The 13,179-nt window shown below is 39.2% G+C and overlaps 1 pseudogene; it reads right to left on the bottom strand.

Moving 5' to 3' along the window:
- Positions 1-865: 865 nt before the first annotated feature.
- LOC116890260 lies at positions 866-1,797 on the bottom strand (annotated as a pseudogene).
- Positions 1,798-13,179: the final 11,382 nt, after the last annotated feature.

The following is a 13,179-nucleotide window of genomic DNA, read 5'->3' as shown; positions in this document are numbered from 1 at the left end:
ATACACATACACACACACACGCCACACACACACACATACAATGACACACACCACACGCACACACACACATACTCATACACACACACACACACACACACACATACACACACACATGCACACACACACACATACACACACATGCACACACACATACACAGACACACACACACACACACACACACACACACACACACACATGCACACAGACACACACAGACACCCCACACACCACACACACACACAGACACACACACACACACACACACACACACACACACACTGGTAAGATGGAAAAACCATGACATTCTGATAACATATCTGGATATGCTTCATCTTCTGCCTGGACAGCCAGATGCCAACTACCCTCACTGCGGTCAGATTAGCTTGATCCTTTGCTTACTCGTTGAATGCACTAGAACAAAATACTAGATTTTAACGGACACTTTGCAGTAAACACACAGCCGAACTTCCTGCACATTTGCTATATAGTTTTGCAGTGAATTCTGTCGCACTACACGTTTTTGTTTGGTTTTGTTTTCTTTACATTATCATGCAGTGCCCTGTGGTGGTTGTTGTTGCTGCTGCTGCTGCTTTGTGTATTTAGTTTTCTCTTGGAACTAGATTTAGGAAAACAAAGATAAAAAATAAAGTATTTTTTAATTCAGGAAATGATATGAAACTTCACATTTAAAACATGTGTTACTGCTTGTTTCCATACTTACTATATTACATTATGTTAACATTAGCTGTACATAATTCAGTCATCTGAATACAGCTCAGATTGCTTTGAAAGAGTCAGATCATATAAACACATGCATATAAATACATACTAATACATAAATACATGTTGGTAAAAAGCACTTTATTATGAAGATATTTTTCTTCTTACAAGCTTCACCAGCGCGTTTTTTACCTCCTTGTTCCTCAGACTGTAGATCAGTGGATTTAACATGGGAATCACTGTGGTATAAAACACCGAGGTCACTTTTTCATGGACGAGCGAACCATTAGAAGTGGGTTTCAGATACATGGACATGAGGGACCCATAAAATATAAGAACAGCTGTCAGATGGGAGCTGCAGGTGCTGAAGGCTTTGGACCTGCCCTCTTTAGAGTGGATCGGAGGATACTGGTCAGGATGAACCCATGTTTAAAATGACTATTGTCGGGCTGGTGGCATCATGTTGAATCCACCAATGACAAAATCAAAAATCCCAATGTGCGTGCTGGAGCAGGAGAGTTGAATAAGAGGGACAATGTCGTGCAGAAATAATGCTTGATGATGTTGGATTTGCAGAAAGATAACCTTAATATACACATCCCCATGAATCATAGCATCGGTAAAAGCCCACTGAAAGACAGCCGTACCACCAGTAGAGAAAAACAGACCGAGGTACATGATGACAGCATAGAGTGGGCTGCAGATGGCCACATAGCGATCATAGCCTATGGCTGCCAACATGTAGCACTCAGAGATGACAAAAATACAGAAAAGAACAGCTGAGCCATACAATCCTAATAAGAGATAGCTTTACTGCTTACAAACCCCACCAGCATTTTGGAGTAATAACAGAAGAGTAGCAGAAATCTAAAAGAGACAAACTGCTGAGGAAATAATACATAGGGGGTATGAAGTTGAGAGTTCAGCTTGATGACTGCAATCATGCCAAGATTTCCCCACCACAGTGACTGTGTAGATCCCTCAAGAAGAGGCAGAAAAGGGCAGCTGAAATGCTGGCTCTCAGTTAATCCCAAGAGCAGAAACTCAGTCACCGTGGAGTGATTCCCTATGCTCATTCTTCTCTGAGAAATTTGTAAAGATGGGGAAAAATTGTCAAATCAAGGAGAATTCTAGGTGGTCTCCAGTCTTCCAGAGCCCAAAGGTTTCTAGCTGTGAAAACAAAGGCATCTGTCATAAAATTCAAAGAGTAAGTGTACATTGGGAAATTGGTACACACCCGCCTACCATCAGTTTTATAAACCTCCAATAAAATTCACCATTCCTCCTAGTCTTCCTCCTGGTAAAGAACAAAACATTCCACCCCAGAATTTGGGCCAGGGGTGATTCTAGGGAATATGAAGGCATTCTCCTTAAAGACTATATAGCATAAAAAAATTTCCAAATGTATTTAATTATAGACCACTTGGACATGATAGATAGATAGATAGATAGATAGATAGATAGATAGATAGATAGATAGATAGATAGATAGATAGATACATACATACATACATACATACATACATACATACATACATACATACATACTCAGGAAACAAGTTCTCCTGCATGTGTTTGGCAGTACTTTAAAGATGACTTTAAAAGGTTTTCCCAATGGGAAGTTTATTCTTCTCATACTTAATGGGTGATGGGAGAATGTTGACCACACAAAGCCATTTCAGCTTTTCTTGATGTCAATTATGATCTGGTCTAAGACTTCCTTCCTCACTACTGCTTCCACTATTGGAACATCGGCAACCCCAAAGATCTGAATCTCTGCCTAGAAGCTTCCAAACAGCATTTCTTACCCATTCCTGTCCTCTTGTGAAGAGATAAGATGGGACAATTCTGGAGTGGCCTGCCCTCAGGTCAAGTAAGGCCTTACCTCTGAGATCTGATTACTTTTTCGTTTGTTTTTGTGCTGACCACAGATCTCTCTGTGGACTCTCAGTACATTTGGAATTCTTGGCTTTCACTCTATCATTCTTTCAACCTTGTGGCACCATGGCCCTTCAAGAAACTGTTCTCTTTTGATTTCTAATCAGTTTTCTAATACTAAAGACACTTTCTTGGGCTACCTAAACTTCCAAAGATGCAAGAAATTCTTACTTCCCTGAACCTTCTCTCTTTCAGAAGGGACTTAATGATACTCAACGGGTGTTCTCTTAGTGAGATTCAACTCTATGAAGCACACTTCTTTTGTATCATGAGCAAATGGGGGGAGGAGTAATCAATTGCCCTTAGCCTGTTCCTTTCCCATTATCCCTTAACAGCTAGGTTATACTTGTGCAGAGAACTAATGCTGACTGTAACAAAGACAATAGACAGGGCATTCAACAAGGTTCATATTCTTGGGTTTGGTTAATGCTGACTGAACAGAAAGATAAATTTCATATTCTTAGGTTTTAACTCTTGGATGTTTTCCTGTCACATGGATGTTTTCATACCTGTTTTTAACATACCTATCTCAAACACATTAACAATCCTCAATACATATCTAACTCTCCCCCACAAGCCCCTGCTCTTGCTAGTCTTGCTATCAAAGTGAAATATCTCTCATATTCCATCTCCTCTTTTGTTCCAGTGTCCTACGTATTTCTGTCTTCTGTTCAAGACAGTTTGTTCTCTTTCGTATTTTTCCTAATTCCCGTGGAAATCCCACAGTTATGTCCTTTGTACTCAAAATGATCCTTTGCCCATCAACATCAGCATCACTTGGAAACCTGTTAGGACAATCCTTGAAATAGTATATTTCACACTTATGAAGCATATTGAATAAAAGTAGCCAAATTTAAAGTACTCAGTAGCCACTTATAGATAAAGGCTATTCTATTGCAAATACATATTTTTTTTCTAAAGCTGAAGTCGTATTATGAATACAGAGGGTAAAAAAGGAACACTAATAATAGTTCTTTCCACGTCTCAGAGACTTACAGGGAAGTTACTGATCCAAAAGGTAGTCTTAAGTGAAGTTTTTATGCTGCCAAGCATTGTTATATAAACTAAATAAAATCAAAAATATGAACAGATTCTAACGTTATAAATTCTGAAAAGTATGTTTTGGAGCTCAATCTAATGGCATCATCTCTCTTTTCTCCACTCTTGCCACTTACTCAGTGGGGCACAAATATGCTAAGACTCTAGAGCTCGTGGAGGCAATTGTGAGTGAATTGTAGGCCATGTATAATAGTCAGATGATATGAGCATCATAATTCTGAAACTCACCTTCTTCCTCCTGGTGGCTTTAGGTGAGAATCTCTTCTTTTTCCCTGCTCCTCTAAGAAGTAAATACGGACTAATTATACCTTCTTCCTTAGCTTTCTAAACAACAACAGATAACAGGATGCTGAGGGTTCTTAGTAAAAGCAGGTTTTAAATGCAGAAATATAAAGAAAATCATCCCTTGGGTTTCTTTTTTCCTCCTGGGGTTAGCCTGCCTGTGCATTTGTAAAGATCTGGTCCCAAGCTGCACTACACATCATTTCATGCATCCATCATAGATTAGGCACACTGTGCAAGGCTTTAAACACTCCCTTAGAGCTTTTGCAACCCACTGGTCTACAGGCTACCCAACACATACCCTGCTGGGATCCCTTTGTTCAATGAAGCATCCCAAAGGAAGCATCCATGTGTTTATAGGCATTGTTTGACCTCAAATGGAAAAACCATTACTGTAGAGTATGTTAGATTACAGGTTATACCATTAAAGGTAGAATGAATTTAATTAAGCTGGAGGGGTATGATATATTTGAGATATAGATAAGGATATGAAAATAAGACACAGAAAACACAAGAATGTATAAAGGACACCAGGACAGTTGAGTGGTTCCTGGATAAAGGAACTGATTCCATGTTTCCAGATCTAATAACCACAAAAGCAACATGCCCCAAGGGTGACAGATCTCTGGTTCCTGATCATGGATCTCTGAGATATCTGGCAGAATGCTTCATGATCTTTAAAGGAACGTTATTTTGGTGACCTTAACCAGTACATGTACGTGAAGCTTCTAAAATTTCAGGGAAAAATAACTAAATCTGGCTTTGGAGATATTTATGACTTTTTAATTCATTATGAAGTGTCTACTACATTAAAATCAGAATCTCTAGAACCTAGGGAAAAATAAATAAATATGTTGTGGACTTTCTTTTTGTTATTTTGGTGTTAAACTATACCCTGAAATAAACCTATATTCTTAGAAAACATGCCTTTGGGTTCATCCATATCTCCTTAACTGTCTATCTTTTGAAGTATCATACCTGTAAAACTTCTTCCAATACACACACACACACACACACACACACACACACACACACACACACACACTCATCTAAATTCTACATATGAAAGAAAACATGAAGTACTTATTTCTGAGTCTGGCTCATTTTTCTTAACAATAATCTCCTGTTCTATCAATTTTCCTACAAATACTCTTTCATATTTTTACAGCTGAGAAAAACCCCATTTTTTATATGTACTATATTTTTTCACTCATGTATATCTTGATGTAGGCTGGTTCTAGTTCTTAACTATTATAAGAAGTGCTACAACAAACAGTGATACACATGCTCTTTGTACTGTATAAAATACGCTCAGGAGTTAGACAGTAGAATCATTGTATGCCAACTTTTGTTCCCTCATGGACCTCCACCATAATATTAACAGTGACCACACCAGTTCACGTTCCCCTAAGAAGTGCATAACTGTTGCTCTCTCCCCAAAGGCTTGCCAGCATTTGCTATTTGCTTTTTTAGTCATAGCCCTTGGGACAAGAAGGAGAAATGGTCTCTAAAAATCAGTTTTAACCTGTGTTTTCTTGGTAACTAAAGGTCATTTTTCAAACATTTGTTTGCCCTTTGTGTATTTTCATTTGAAAAGTGCAGATTTGCTAATCATCATCTGGAACTGTCAGCTTACTGTGATACTTGTTGACTGGAGGGAGGATATGGGATTTTTGGTGTTCAGTCTTTGCATTTATTGATATGCTCCCATTCCCTTGACTAATGTATAATTGGATAAGAGTTTGTCTTTCCATTTTGTAGGCTGTCATTCCATTCCACTGATGTTCTTCTTCACTATGCAAAAGTGGTTTTTTTATTCATTCAACAATCTTTAGGATCTCATCAATTCTTGATTTTTTTTTTTGAGAATTTCAGAAAGTTCTTGCCTCTGCATTTATCTTAAAATGCTTCTCTCTAGCTGTTTTGGTGTTTTCAGTTTTATACCAGAATCTTGGCCCAATTTGAATTAATTTTTATACAAAGAGAATGACATTGGGCTAGAATTTTTCTTCTTAGTGAATATACCTAATTTTCTTATCACCATGCGTTAAGGAAGCTCTAATTCCATACTATATTTCTGATGATTTTTATCAAACTTTAGGTGTCTGTACTTGGGAGGACTTATTCCTGGTCCTCTATTCTACTCTCTTGGTCTACATGGCTGTCTTTGTGTTCATTACTATGGCTCTGTGACATAATTTGAGATCAGATATTATGCTACTTCCAAAATCATGGTTTTTGCTTTAGGTTGTTTTAGTTATTAAGGTCTATATGAACTTTAGAATTGTTCTTCTAGTTCTGTGAATAAAGTGGTAGGAATTTGGATGAGGACTGTGTTGAGTCATTGCGTTGAATGTTTTCAGTGTTATAGTCATTTGTATAGTCTTAGTAGATCCATAAGGAAGGACAGTCTCGTCATCTTCAAATGTCCTCTACAGTCTCTCCTCTCTCTCTCTCTCTCTCTCTCTCTCTCTCTCTCTCTCTCTCTCTCTCTCTTTCTCTCTCTCTCTCTCTCTCTCTCTCTCTCTCTCTCTCTCTCTCTCTCTCATTTGTTTCAGTATCTTCAATTTTGCCTTCTACAGGTAGATCTTTCACTGCCCTGCCTCAGGTTTATTTGTGGATGATTTCTAAGCTGCAGTAAATGGGATTTTTTTTTCAGCAAGTCAGGATTGTTTTATATTTTTTCAAAAACCCCCTGATTTTGTATGTTGATTTTGCATCCTGCTAGTTTAATGTAACTTTTATCGGGTCTGAATATCATTTGGTCATGTCTTCAGGGTCTTCTAAGTACAAAATCATGTTATCTGAAAAGATCTATCTTTTTACTTCTTCCTTTTTTTATTTATACCCCTTTTACTTCTTTCTCTTCTCTCATGCTCTAGCTAAGACTAGCTCTGGCGAACAAGAGCAGGAAGCATGGGCACCACTGCTTCAGTCTTGGTTTTACAGGAAGTGTGTGTCTGTCTCCATCTAGTATGATGGTAAATGAACACTTTATTGTATGTTTTCAAGTTTTCTTTTTTAATTACCTAATGATTTTCTAGAGTTACATGTAATCTGTAATATGTCTTCTTTTTTTAACCTCTAATTTATGAATGTATGTCTTTTTTCTCTTTTCTCTAGCTACTTTTTCTTGGTGGATCCTATGTTGACATTTAGTTTTGATGACCTATCTAAAAGGTCATAGTGGGGTACTGAACTCACTGTTATGGCCTTGGTGTTTGTTTTATGAAATTGGATGCTCTAACATTTGAAATACATATTTTCAATTGTTGAGGAATTGCTTTCTGTATTATGATGTACTGGTGGGTTGTTTTGGGTTTTTTGTTTGCTTGTTTGTTTTTGTCTCTTCTCGATTTAGTTAGAAGACAATCTTGTCAGATATCATGACAGCTTTACTTCTGTACTGCTAGCTTCCATTGGCTTCCATTAGCATTTCCAGCGCTTAGATTCACTATCAGCCTCTGACATGATTTTCACTTTTATTTATGTGTATGTATGTGCTCCCACATAGGTTTTGTACACCACTTAAGCATTTGTGCCAGAATGTTGAAAGCTACCTCATGTGGGTGCTGGCAACCAAACCCAGGTCTTCTGCAGGAACAATAATGGCTCCTAACTGCAGAGCCATCTCTCTAGTCTTGAGTGTCTGACTATGGGTGACTCTGTCTGTGAGGTTATCTTCTAAGCTACTCTGCATTTCTTTATTGATTATGTGGGGTCATTGTATTTAAACATATTATTGAGAATTTTTATAAATTCCTTTAATTTTGTTGTTGCTTTTCTTCTTTTCTTCTTTATAAAAATAAAAAAATGAAAAAAGAGAAAGAAAATGATTGAGAAAAGAAGAGAAAGAAAGAAAGGAGGTCTGGAAAAGAGAAAGAAGAAAAGAAAGAAAAGAAATTACAAAGAAAGAAAAAGGAAGGAAGGAAGGAAGGAAGGAAGGAAGGAAGGAAGGAAGAAAAGAACAAAAATGAGGGGGAAATAATTTCTCAATAATGAAAGTGTTCAAAAATGAAATTCAATAAAGATAATAGGGGCCTTAAAAAATATAGCAAACTTTTAAAATAATCAAAACGATAAACTCAAAATGTCACTAAAAGCTTAGCGGAGAGAAATGGGATGCGTGGAGCAAAAAGAAAAGAAAAGAGGGAAATATGAAGAAAACCATTGACCAAATATTGGAAACAATGTGTAAACAAAACTGAACAAGTGTGTGAAGGACAATGAGGAAAGAAAAGGAGCGATAAAGGAAAGTTACCACTGAAGGTATAGTGAAAAGAGAACGGAGTAGCAAAAAACAAAAGGGAGGGAGGGAGGGAGGAGAGAGGGGAGGAAGGAACAGAAGCAGGAAGAAAGGGAAGTTGTATTGGTGCTGTTTCCTTTTGGGTCTTTGGAACCTGGAGAATGGTATCAGTTGCGTGCATAGGACAAGGAAGGTGTCATGAACCCATGTCTTTCCCGTAGCGTCTGCAGCATCTGTGCCTTCACTGAACAAGTGTCCGATGTTCTCCAGAATATTCTTTTTCTTTTTTTTCCTCCATGCCTCCAGTTTCTCTCTGCTATGCTTTTAGTGACATTTTGAGTTTAGTCACATTAGTCACTCCCGTTCTTTGTACACCAGGCTGTACTTGGCTCTGCAGTCTGGGAGCTGAGCACACCAGTCAGAGCTTCTCCAGCGCAGACTCCCTGGAGTCTCTGGATCTAGCTGGGGAGTATCTCGCAGGTGGGAGCATGGGAGCCACCAGAGCACGGAGGTCTGCACACGCAGAGCACCTTTCTTCACAACCTCAAGATTTCTGAAGTGTTGAAGTATTTATCACCCTGCCGGAGCAATGCAACTTCAGTATTCCTGGGTTCTACATTGGGGCTGGCTACCAAACTACAATGTTATTCCCAGACAATGAGATCTGCTCCTGCCTCTGAGGGCAGGGTTGTGCACTTCACTATGCACTGAGCGAGCCTCTTCGTGTCTCCCTGCTTCAGCATGTCGGTGACCAGCCCTCCTTCTCCTACACTTGCCTCCTAAGGATGCCTCTCACCCAGGAACTCTGGCAGATTCAATTCTAGCTGCCTGCCTCACAACCGTTCCTTGTTCCAATGAACTGAGTTTTAACAAAAGAGTCCCTCTCTTAATGGCACCCACCTACAGTGCTGTCTCCCATAGTGAGATTATTGAATCTCTCTGCACTGGCTCGCCCTCTAAAGGAAGCACCATTCTATCCACTTGATCTGAGGTTTGTGAGGGCGGTGAGCTTGCTCTACACAGAGGACTGCCAGTCCCTCTTCACCAGGACACCTGGCTGTTTGCCTGAAGCATGTGCTTCCGCTCCCTGACTGTGGGGCTGCACAGCTCAGCTTCTTCCTTCTGACGAGTCACTCGTCTTTTTCTCAACCATCGCAGTTCTGCATCACTGCTTTTCTGAATGTCTGAAGCTCCTCCTTGCTCACTCTTTGCAATAGAGTCTATTGTTTCTCATGCTACTCTTCTCCTTAACCGGGTACATAGAGGAAATCTCTAGCCTTGTCATCATTTATTTCAAGTGGTTTTCATACAACATATTTTTATCACTGTATTTGTTGGGGTTCTCTAGAAGAGAAGAACCATACATACATGTACAGAATATATAGGAGATACACACACACACACACACACACACACACACACACACACACACACGGGATTTGCTTATAGGCTGTGATTTGACTAAGCTAACAATGGCTGCCGACCAATGAAAGGTCCACCAATCCAATAATAGTTCAGTTCACAAGGCTGCATGTCGGCAGCTGGTCTTCAGTATACACCAGAATCCCAAAGAAGTAGGCTCTAATGCCAATGAAGGAATGAACTTGCTAGTGAGAGTAAGAACAAGCAGGCAAAGAGAGCAAGCTTCCTTTTTCCACATCCTTTATATGGGCTTTCGGCAGAAGGTGTGACTTAGATTAAAGGCAGATCTTCCCACCTCAAAAAGATCTGGATTGAATGTGGGTATCCCTGCTTCAAATGATTTAATCAAGAAAGAGAAATATCCCTCACAGGTGTACCCAGACATTAGGTTTTCATTAGTTCCAGGTTTAATCAAGTTGACAATCAAGAACAGCCACCACAGTCGCATAACTTCCCTTCCCATGACTCCTCCCACATTCTCTCCACTTCCAAATCACCAAACTTCATGTTCTCGTTCTCTCTCTCTCTCTAAAAAGTAAAAATGTAAACAAAACATTATAAAGCAGCCTAAGACAAATAAAAAATTAAACCAAAATCTTGCCCCAAGTGACACTCCATTGGAGCAAATTGGTTTTCCCTTCCCCAGCAGATATAAACTGCAGCTAGCTTCTTGGCCAGAGACAGGATCTTGTCTCCATGTCCCCTTCTAAGTGCTGGGATTTTGTCTGGTCTGTGGGAAACTGTGCAGGTCCTGTACATACCTACAATGTCTCCATGAGCTCATTTATGAATCAGTCCTACTGTATGTGGAAGGCAGTTCCCTGGAGTTCACACCACTCTCATTCTTACATTAAAACAAGATGTCATTTGTTTTCTTGATCATGGCCACTCCTACTGGGATAGAATGAAATCTCAAAGTAGTTTTAATGTACATTTCCCTCATAGCTATGGATGTTGAACATTTAAAAGTGTTTCTCCGTCATTTATGGTTCACCTTTTGAGAACTCTCTGTTCAGTTCTATACCCCATTTTTATTAGGTCCTTTGCTATCTTGATATTTAGGGTTTGGGGGTTGGATTTTTGTGGTTTTGTTTAGTTTTATGGTTATTGTTTGTTTGATGATTTGTATATGCCTGGTCCAGGGAGTAGTACTATTTGGAAATATGGCTTTGTTGGAGAAAGTGTGTCACCGTGTGTATGGGCTTTCAGATCCTACTCATAGCTGTCTGGAAGCCAGTCTTCTGCTAGCAGCCTTCAGATGAAGATGTAGAACCCTCAGCTCCTCCTGCACCATACCTGCCTGGATATTGCCATGTTCCTGCCTTGATTATAATGCACTGAACCTCTGAACCTGTAAGCCAGCCTCAATTAAATGTTGTCCATATAAGATTTACCTTGGTCATGGTGCCTGTTCTTAGCAATAAAACCCTAACTAAAGCGGTATGGTTTGTGTTTGTTTGTTTGTTGATTCTTTATATATTCTAGATACTAACCCTCTACCAGATGTACAATTTCTAAACATTTTCCTATTCTGTAAGCAGCTGTAATTCTTTAATAATTGTATCCCTTTGCTGTACAGAAGCTTTTTAGTTTCATAAGGTCCCATTTACCAATTGTTGGTGTTAATAGCTGTTTAAACAAAACATTCTTTCCTGTGTCAAGGAAGATTTCAAGAAGTCAATCCTGTCTTTGTAAACAAACATACTTAAATATATCCATAGAATTGTGTACATATATAAAATACAGTTATAAATATGGTAAGTCAATTATTGTAAGAGCATCAAATACAAGCTCAGATTCCTGGCAGCATGTGTAATGCTTGGGTAAATGTGAAAGCCTCCACATTCCTGTTCAGCTTGGAGTCATCTCTGTGACCTCCAAAAGCGAGATCCCAGAAAGTAAAAACGCAAAACGTATGCTGTAAATTGTCTACACCCATATCAAGATGACCCAAGCTCCCATGGGCACCTTCTCACATGCACAAGCCAGTCGTGTGGGAATGCAAGGGAAAGTGACCTTGAGAGTCCTGGAGATCCTAAGGAAGTCAAAGAAAGGGCAAACACAGATACTTGGTTAGTCCATGGGTTCAACTGGTAAATACCAATGCTGGGAAACAGCAGGGAAAAATCGATATCTGTACTTAACAAAATGAAATTGGATATGTATGGTTAGGTTTATTGTGGAGGACGAAAAGACCTTGTGCACACAGATAAGCCCTAGAGAATCCAAGAGTTAAACATTGAACTGACCTTTTCTGTGGGATGAGACAAGCAGTGACTCTTCCTGGAATTCCAGGAATGATATGGTTTTACAACCTGGTGATCTCCGCTGTCTGATAAGACAGGCTCTGCCCCTATCTCCCAGAATTTGTATTTTTACTTATCCTAGAACCTTTCCCCCTAAATCTTGAGCATTGCTTTTAGACCACAAAATCTATTCTTATGAATAATTTCTCTTGTACTTTACAACAGCCTAAGTGACTTCTATGTTATCTTAGGGTCAGACCAGTGCTGATACCCACACCCATCATGTTCACCTCAGTCAAGCTCCCCAGACCCTACATTTTGGGCACTATCTCCATTCTTTTGAAAGAAGCCAGATGTACTTTGTAAAGGATCTCAATGTAAACATGTCTTAAATTGTTGTGCACTTGGGGCTAAGTTAATTGTCATCTGAACACGTTTTTCTGAACATTGTGCTGTGCTTAGATATGGCTAAAATAAAATGATCTGGACCAGATGCTAGAAGTCCTGGTCCAGCACAGGTCACAATAAAATCAGGCTAAACGGAGTTTCATTTTTACTTCAGCCTACTCATTTTTATTCCCTGCCTACTGTAAGGCCTGCTGGGGAGTCACCACAGTTTATGGTATGAGACTAAGAAGTGGTCATTTTATCTTTAAAATGAAATACCCTAAGTAACCATCTGTTCTACTTCCATTTGTCCTCCCAGCATGATGCATAGAGATCTGTCCTAGACTATGAATGAATGAATTACACATGCTATAAATAGTGTTTAATAAAAGAAATTTTATATCAGCCTATCATGACAATATGCATATGTGCTCTTTCATTATGCAGTAGTTGATTTGTGAGATAAACATTTGCTATACAATATCATGTAGAAGCTAGCTGATTGGGAAGAATAAGCCTAATTAAAGGCATAAATATTCACTGAATTGTAGAGTCAGACAATCTTACAGTATAGCAAAGTCATCACCTACTTCTGCACATGAGGAAATCCTATTCTAAAGAACTTCGTTCCCATCTCAGGAAGATTCCTGAATAAGAAAGAAAAGAAGTCTGAGACCAAGTATTATGGAAGGCATCTGACTGCAGGTGTACAGATGCTCCATAGACATGTGTTATGTGGATAACATTTTCTTCCCTTACGCCCAGCAGGCAGAGACAGGGTCCTTCATGTGAGTTCCCCATGATTGAGGTTGATTCTTCGTGGCATTATTTTCATATGTTAGGATTTCCAGCTACAGGGGACCCTGTATAAATAGCCT

The sequence above is a fragment of the Rattus rattus genome, chromosome 1, assembly GCF_011064425.1.
Source record: "Rattus rattus isolate New Zealand chromosome 1, Rrattus_CSIRO_v1, whole genome shotgun sequence".
NCBI classification, from domain to species: Eukaryota; Metazoa; Chordata; class Mammalia; order Rodentia; family Muridae; genus Rattus; species Rattus rattus.
This window is presented reverse-complemented; position numbering and strand designations above follow the sequence as displayed.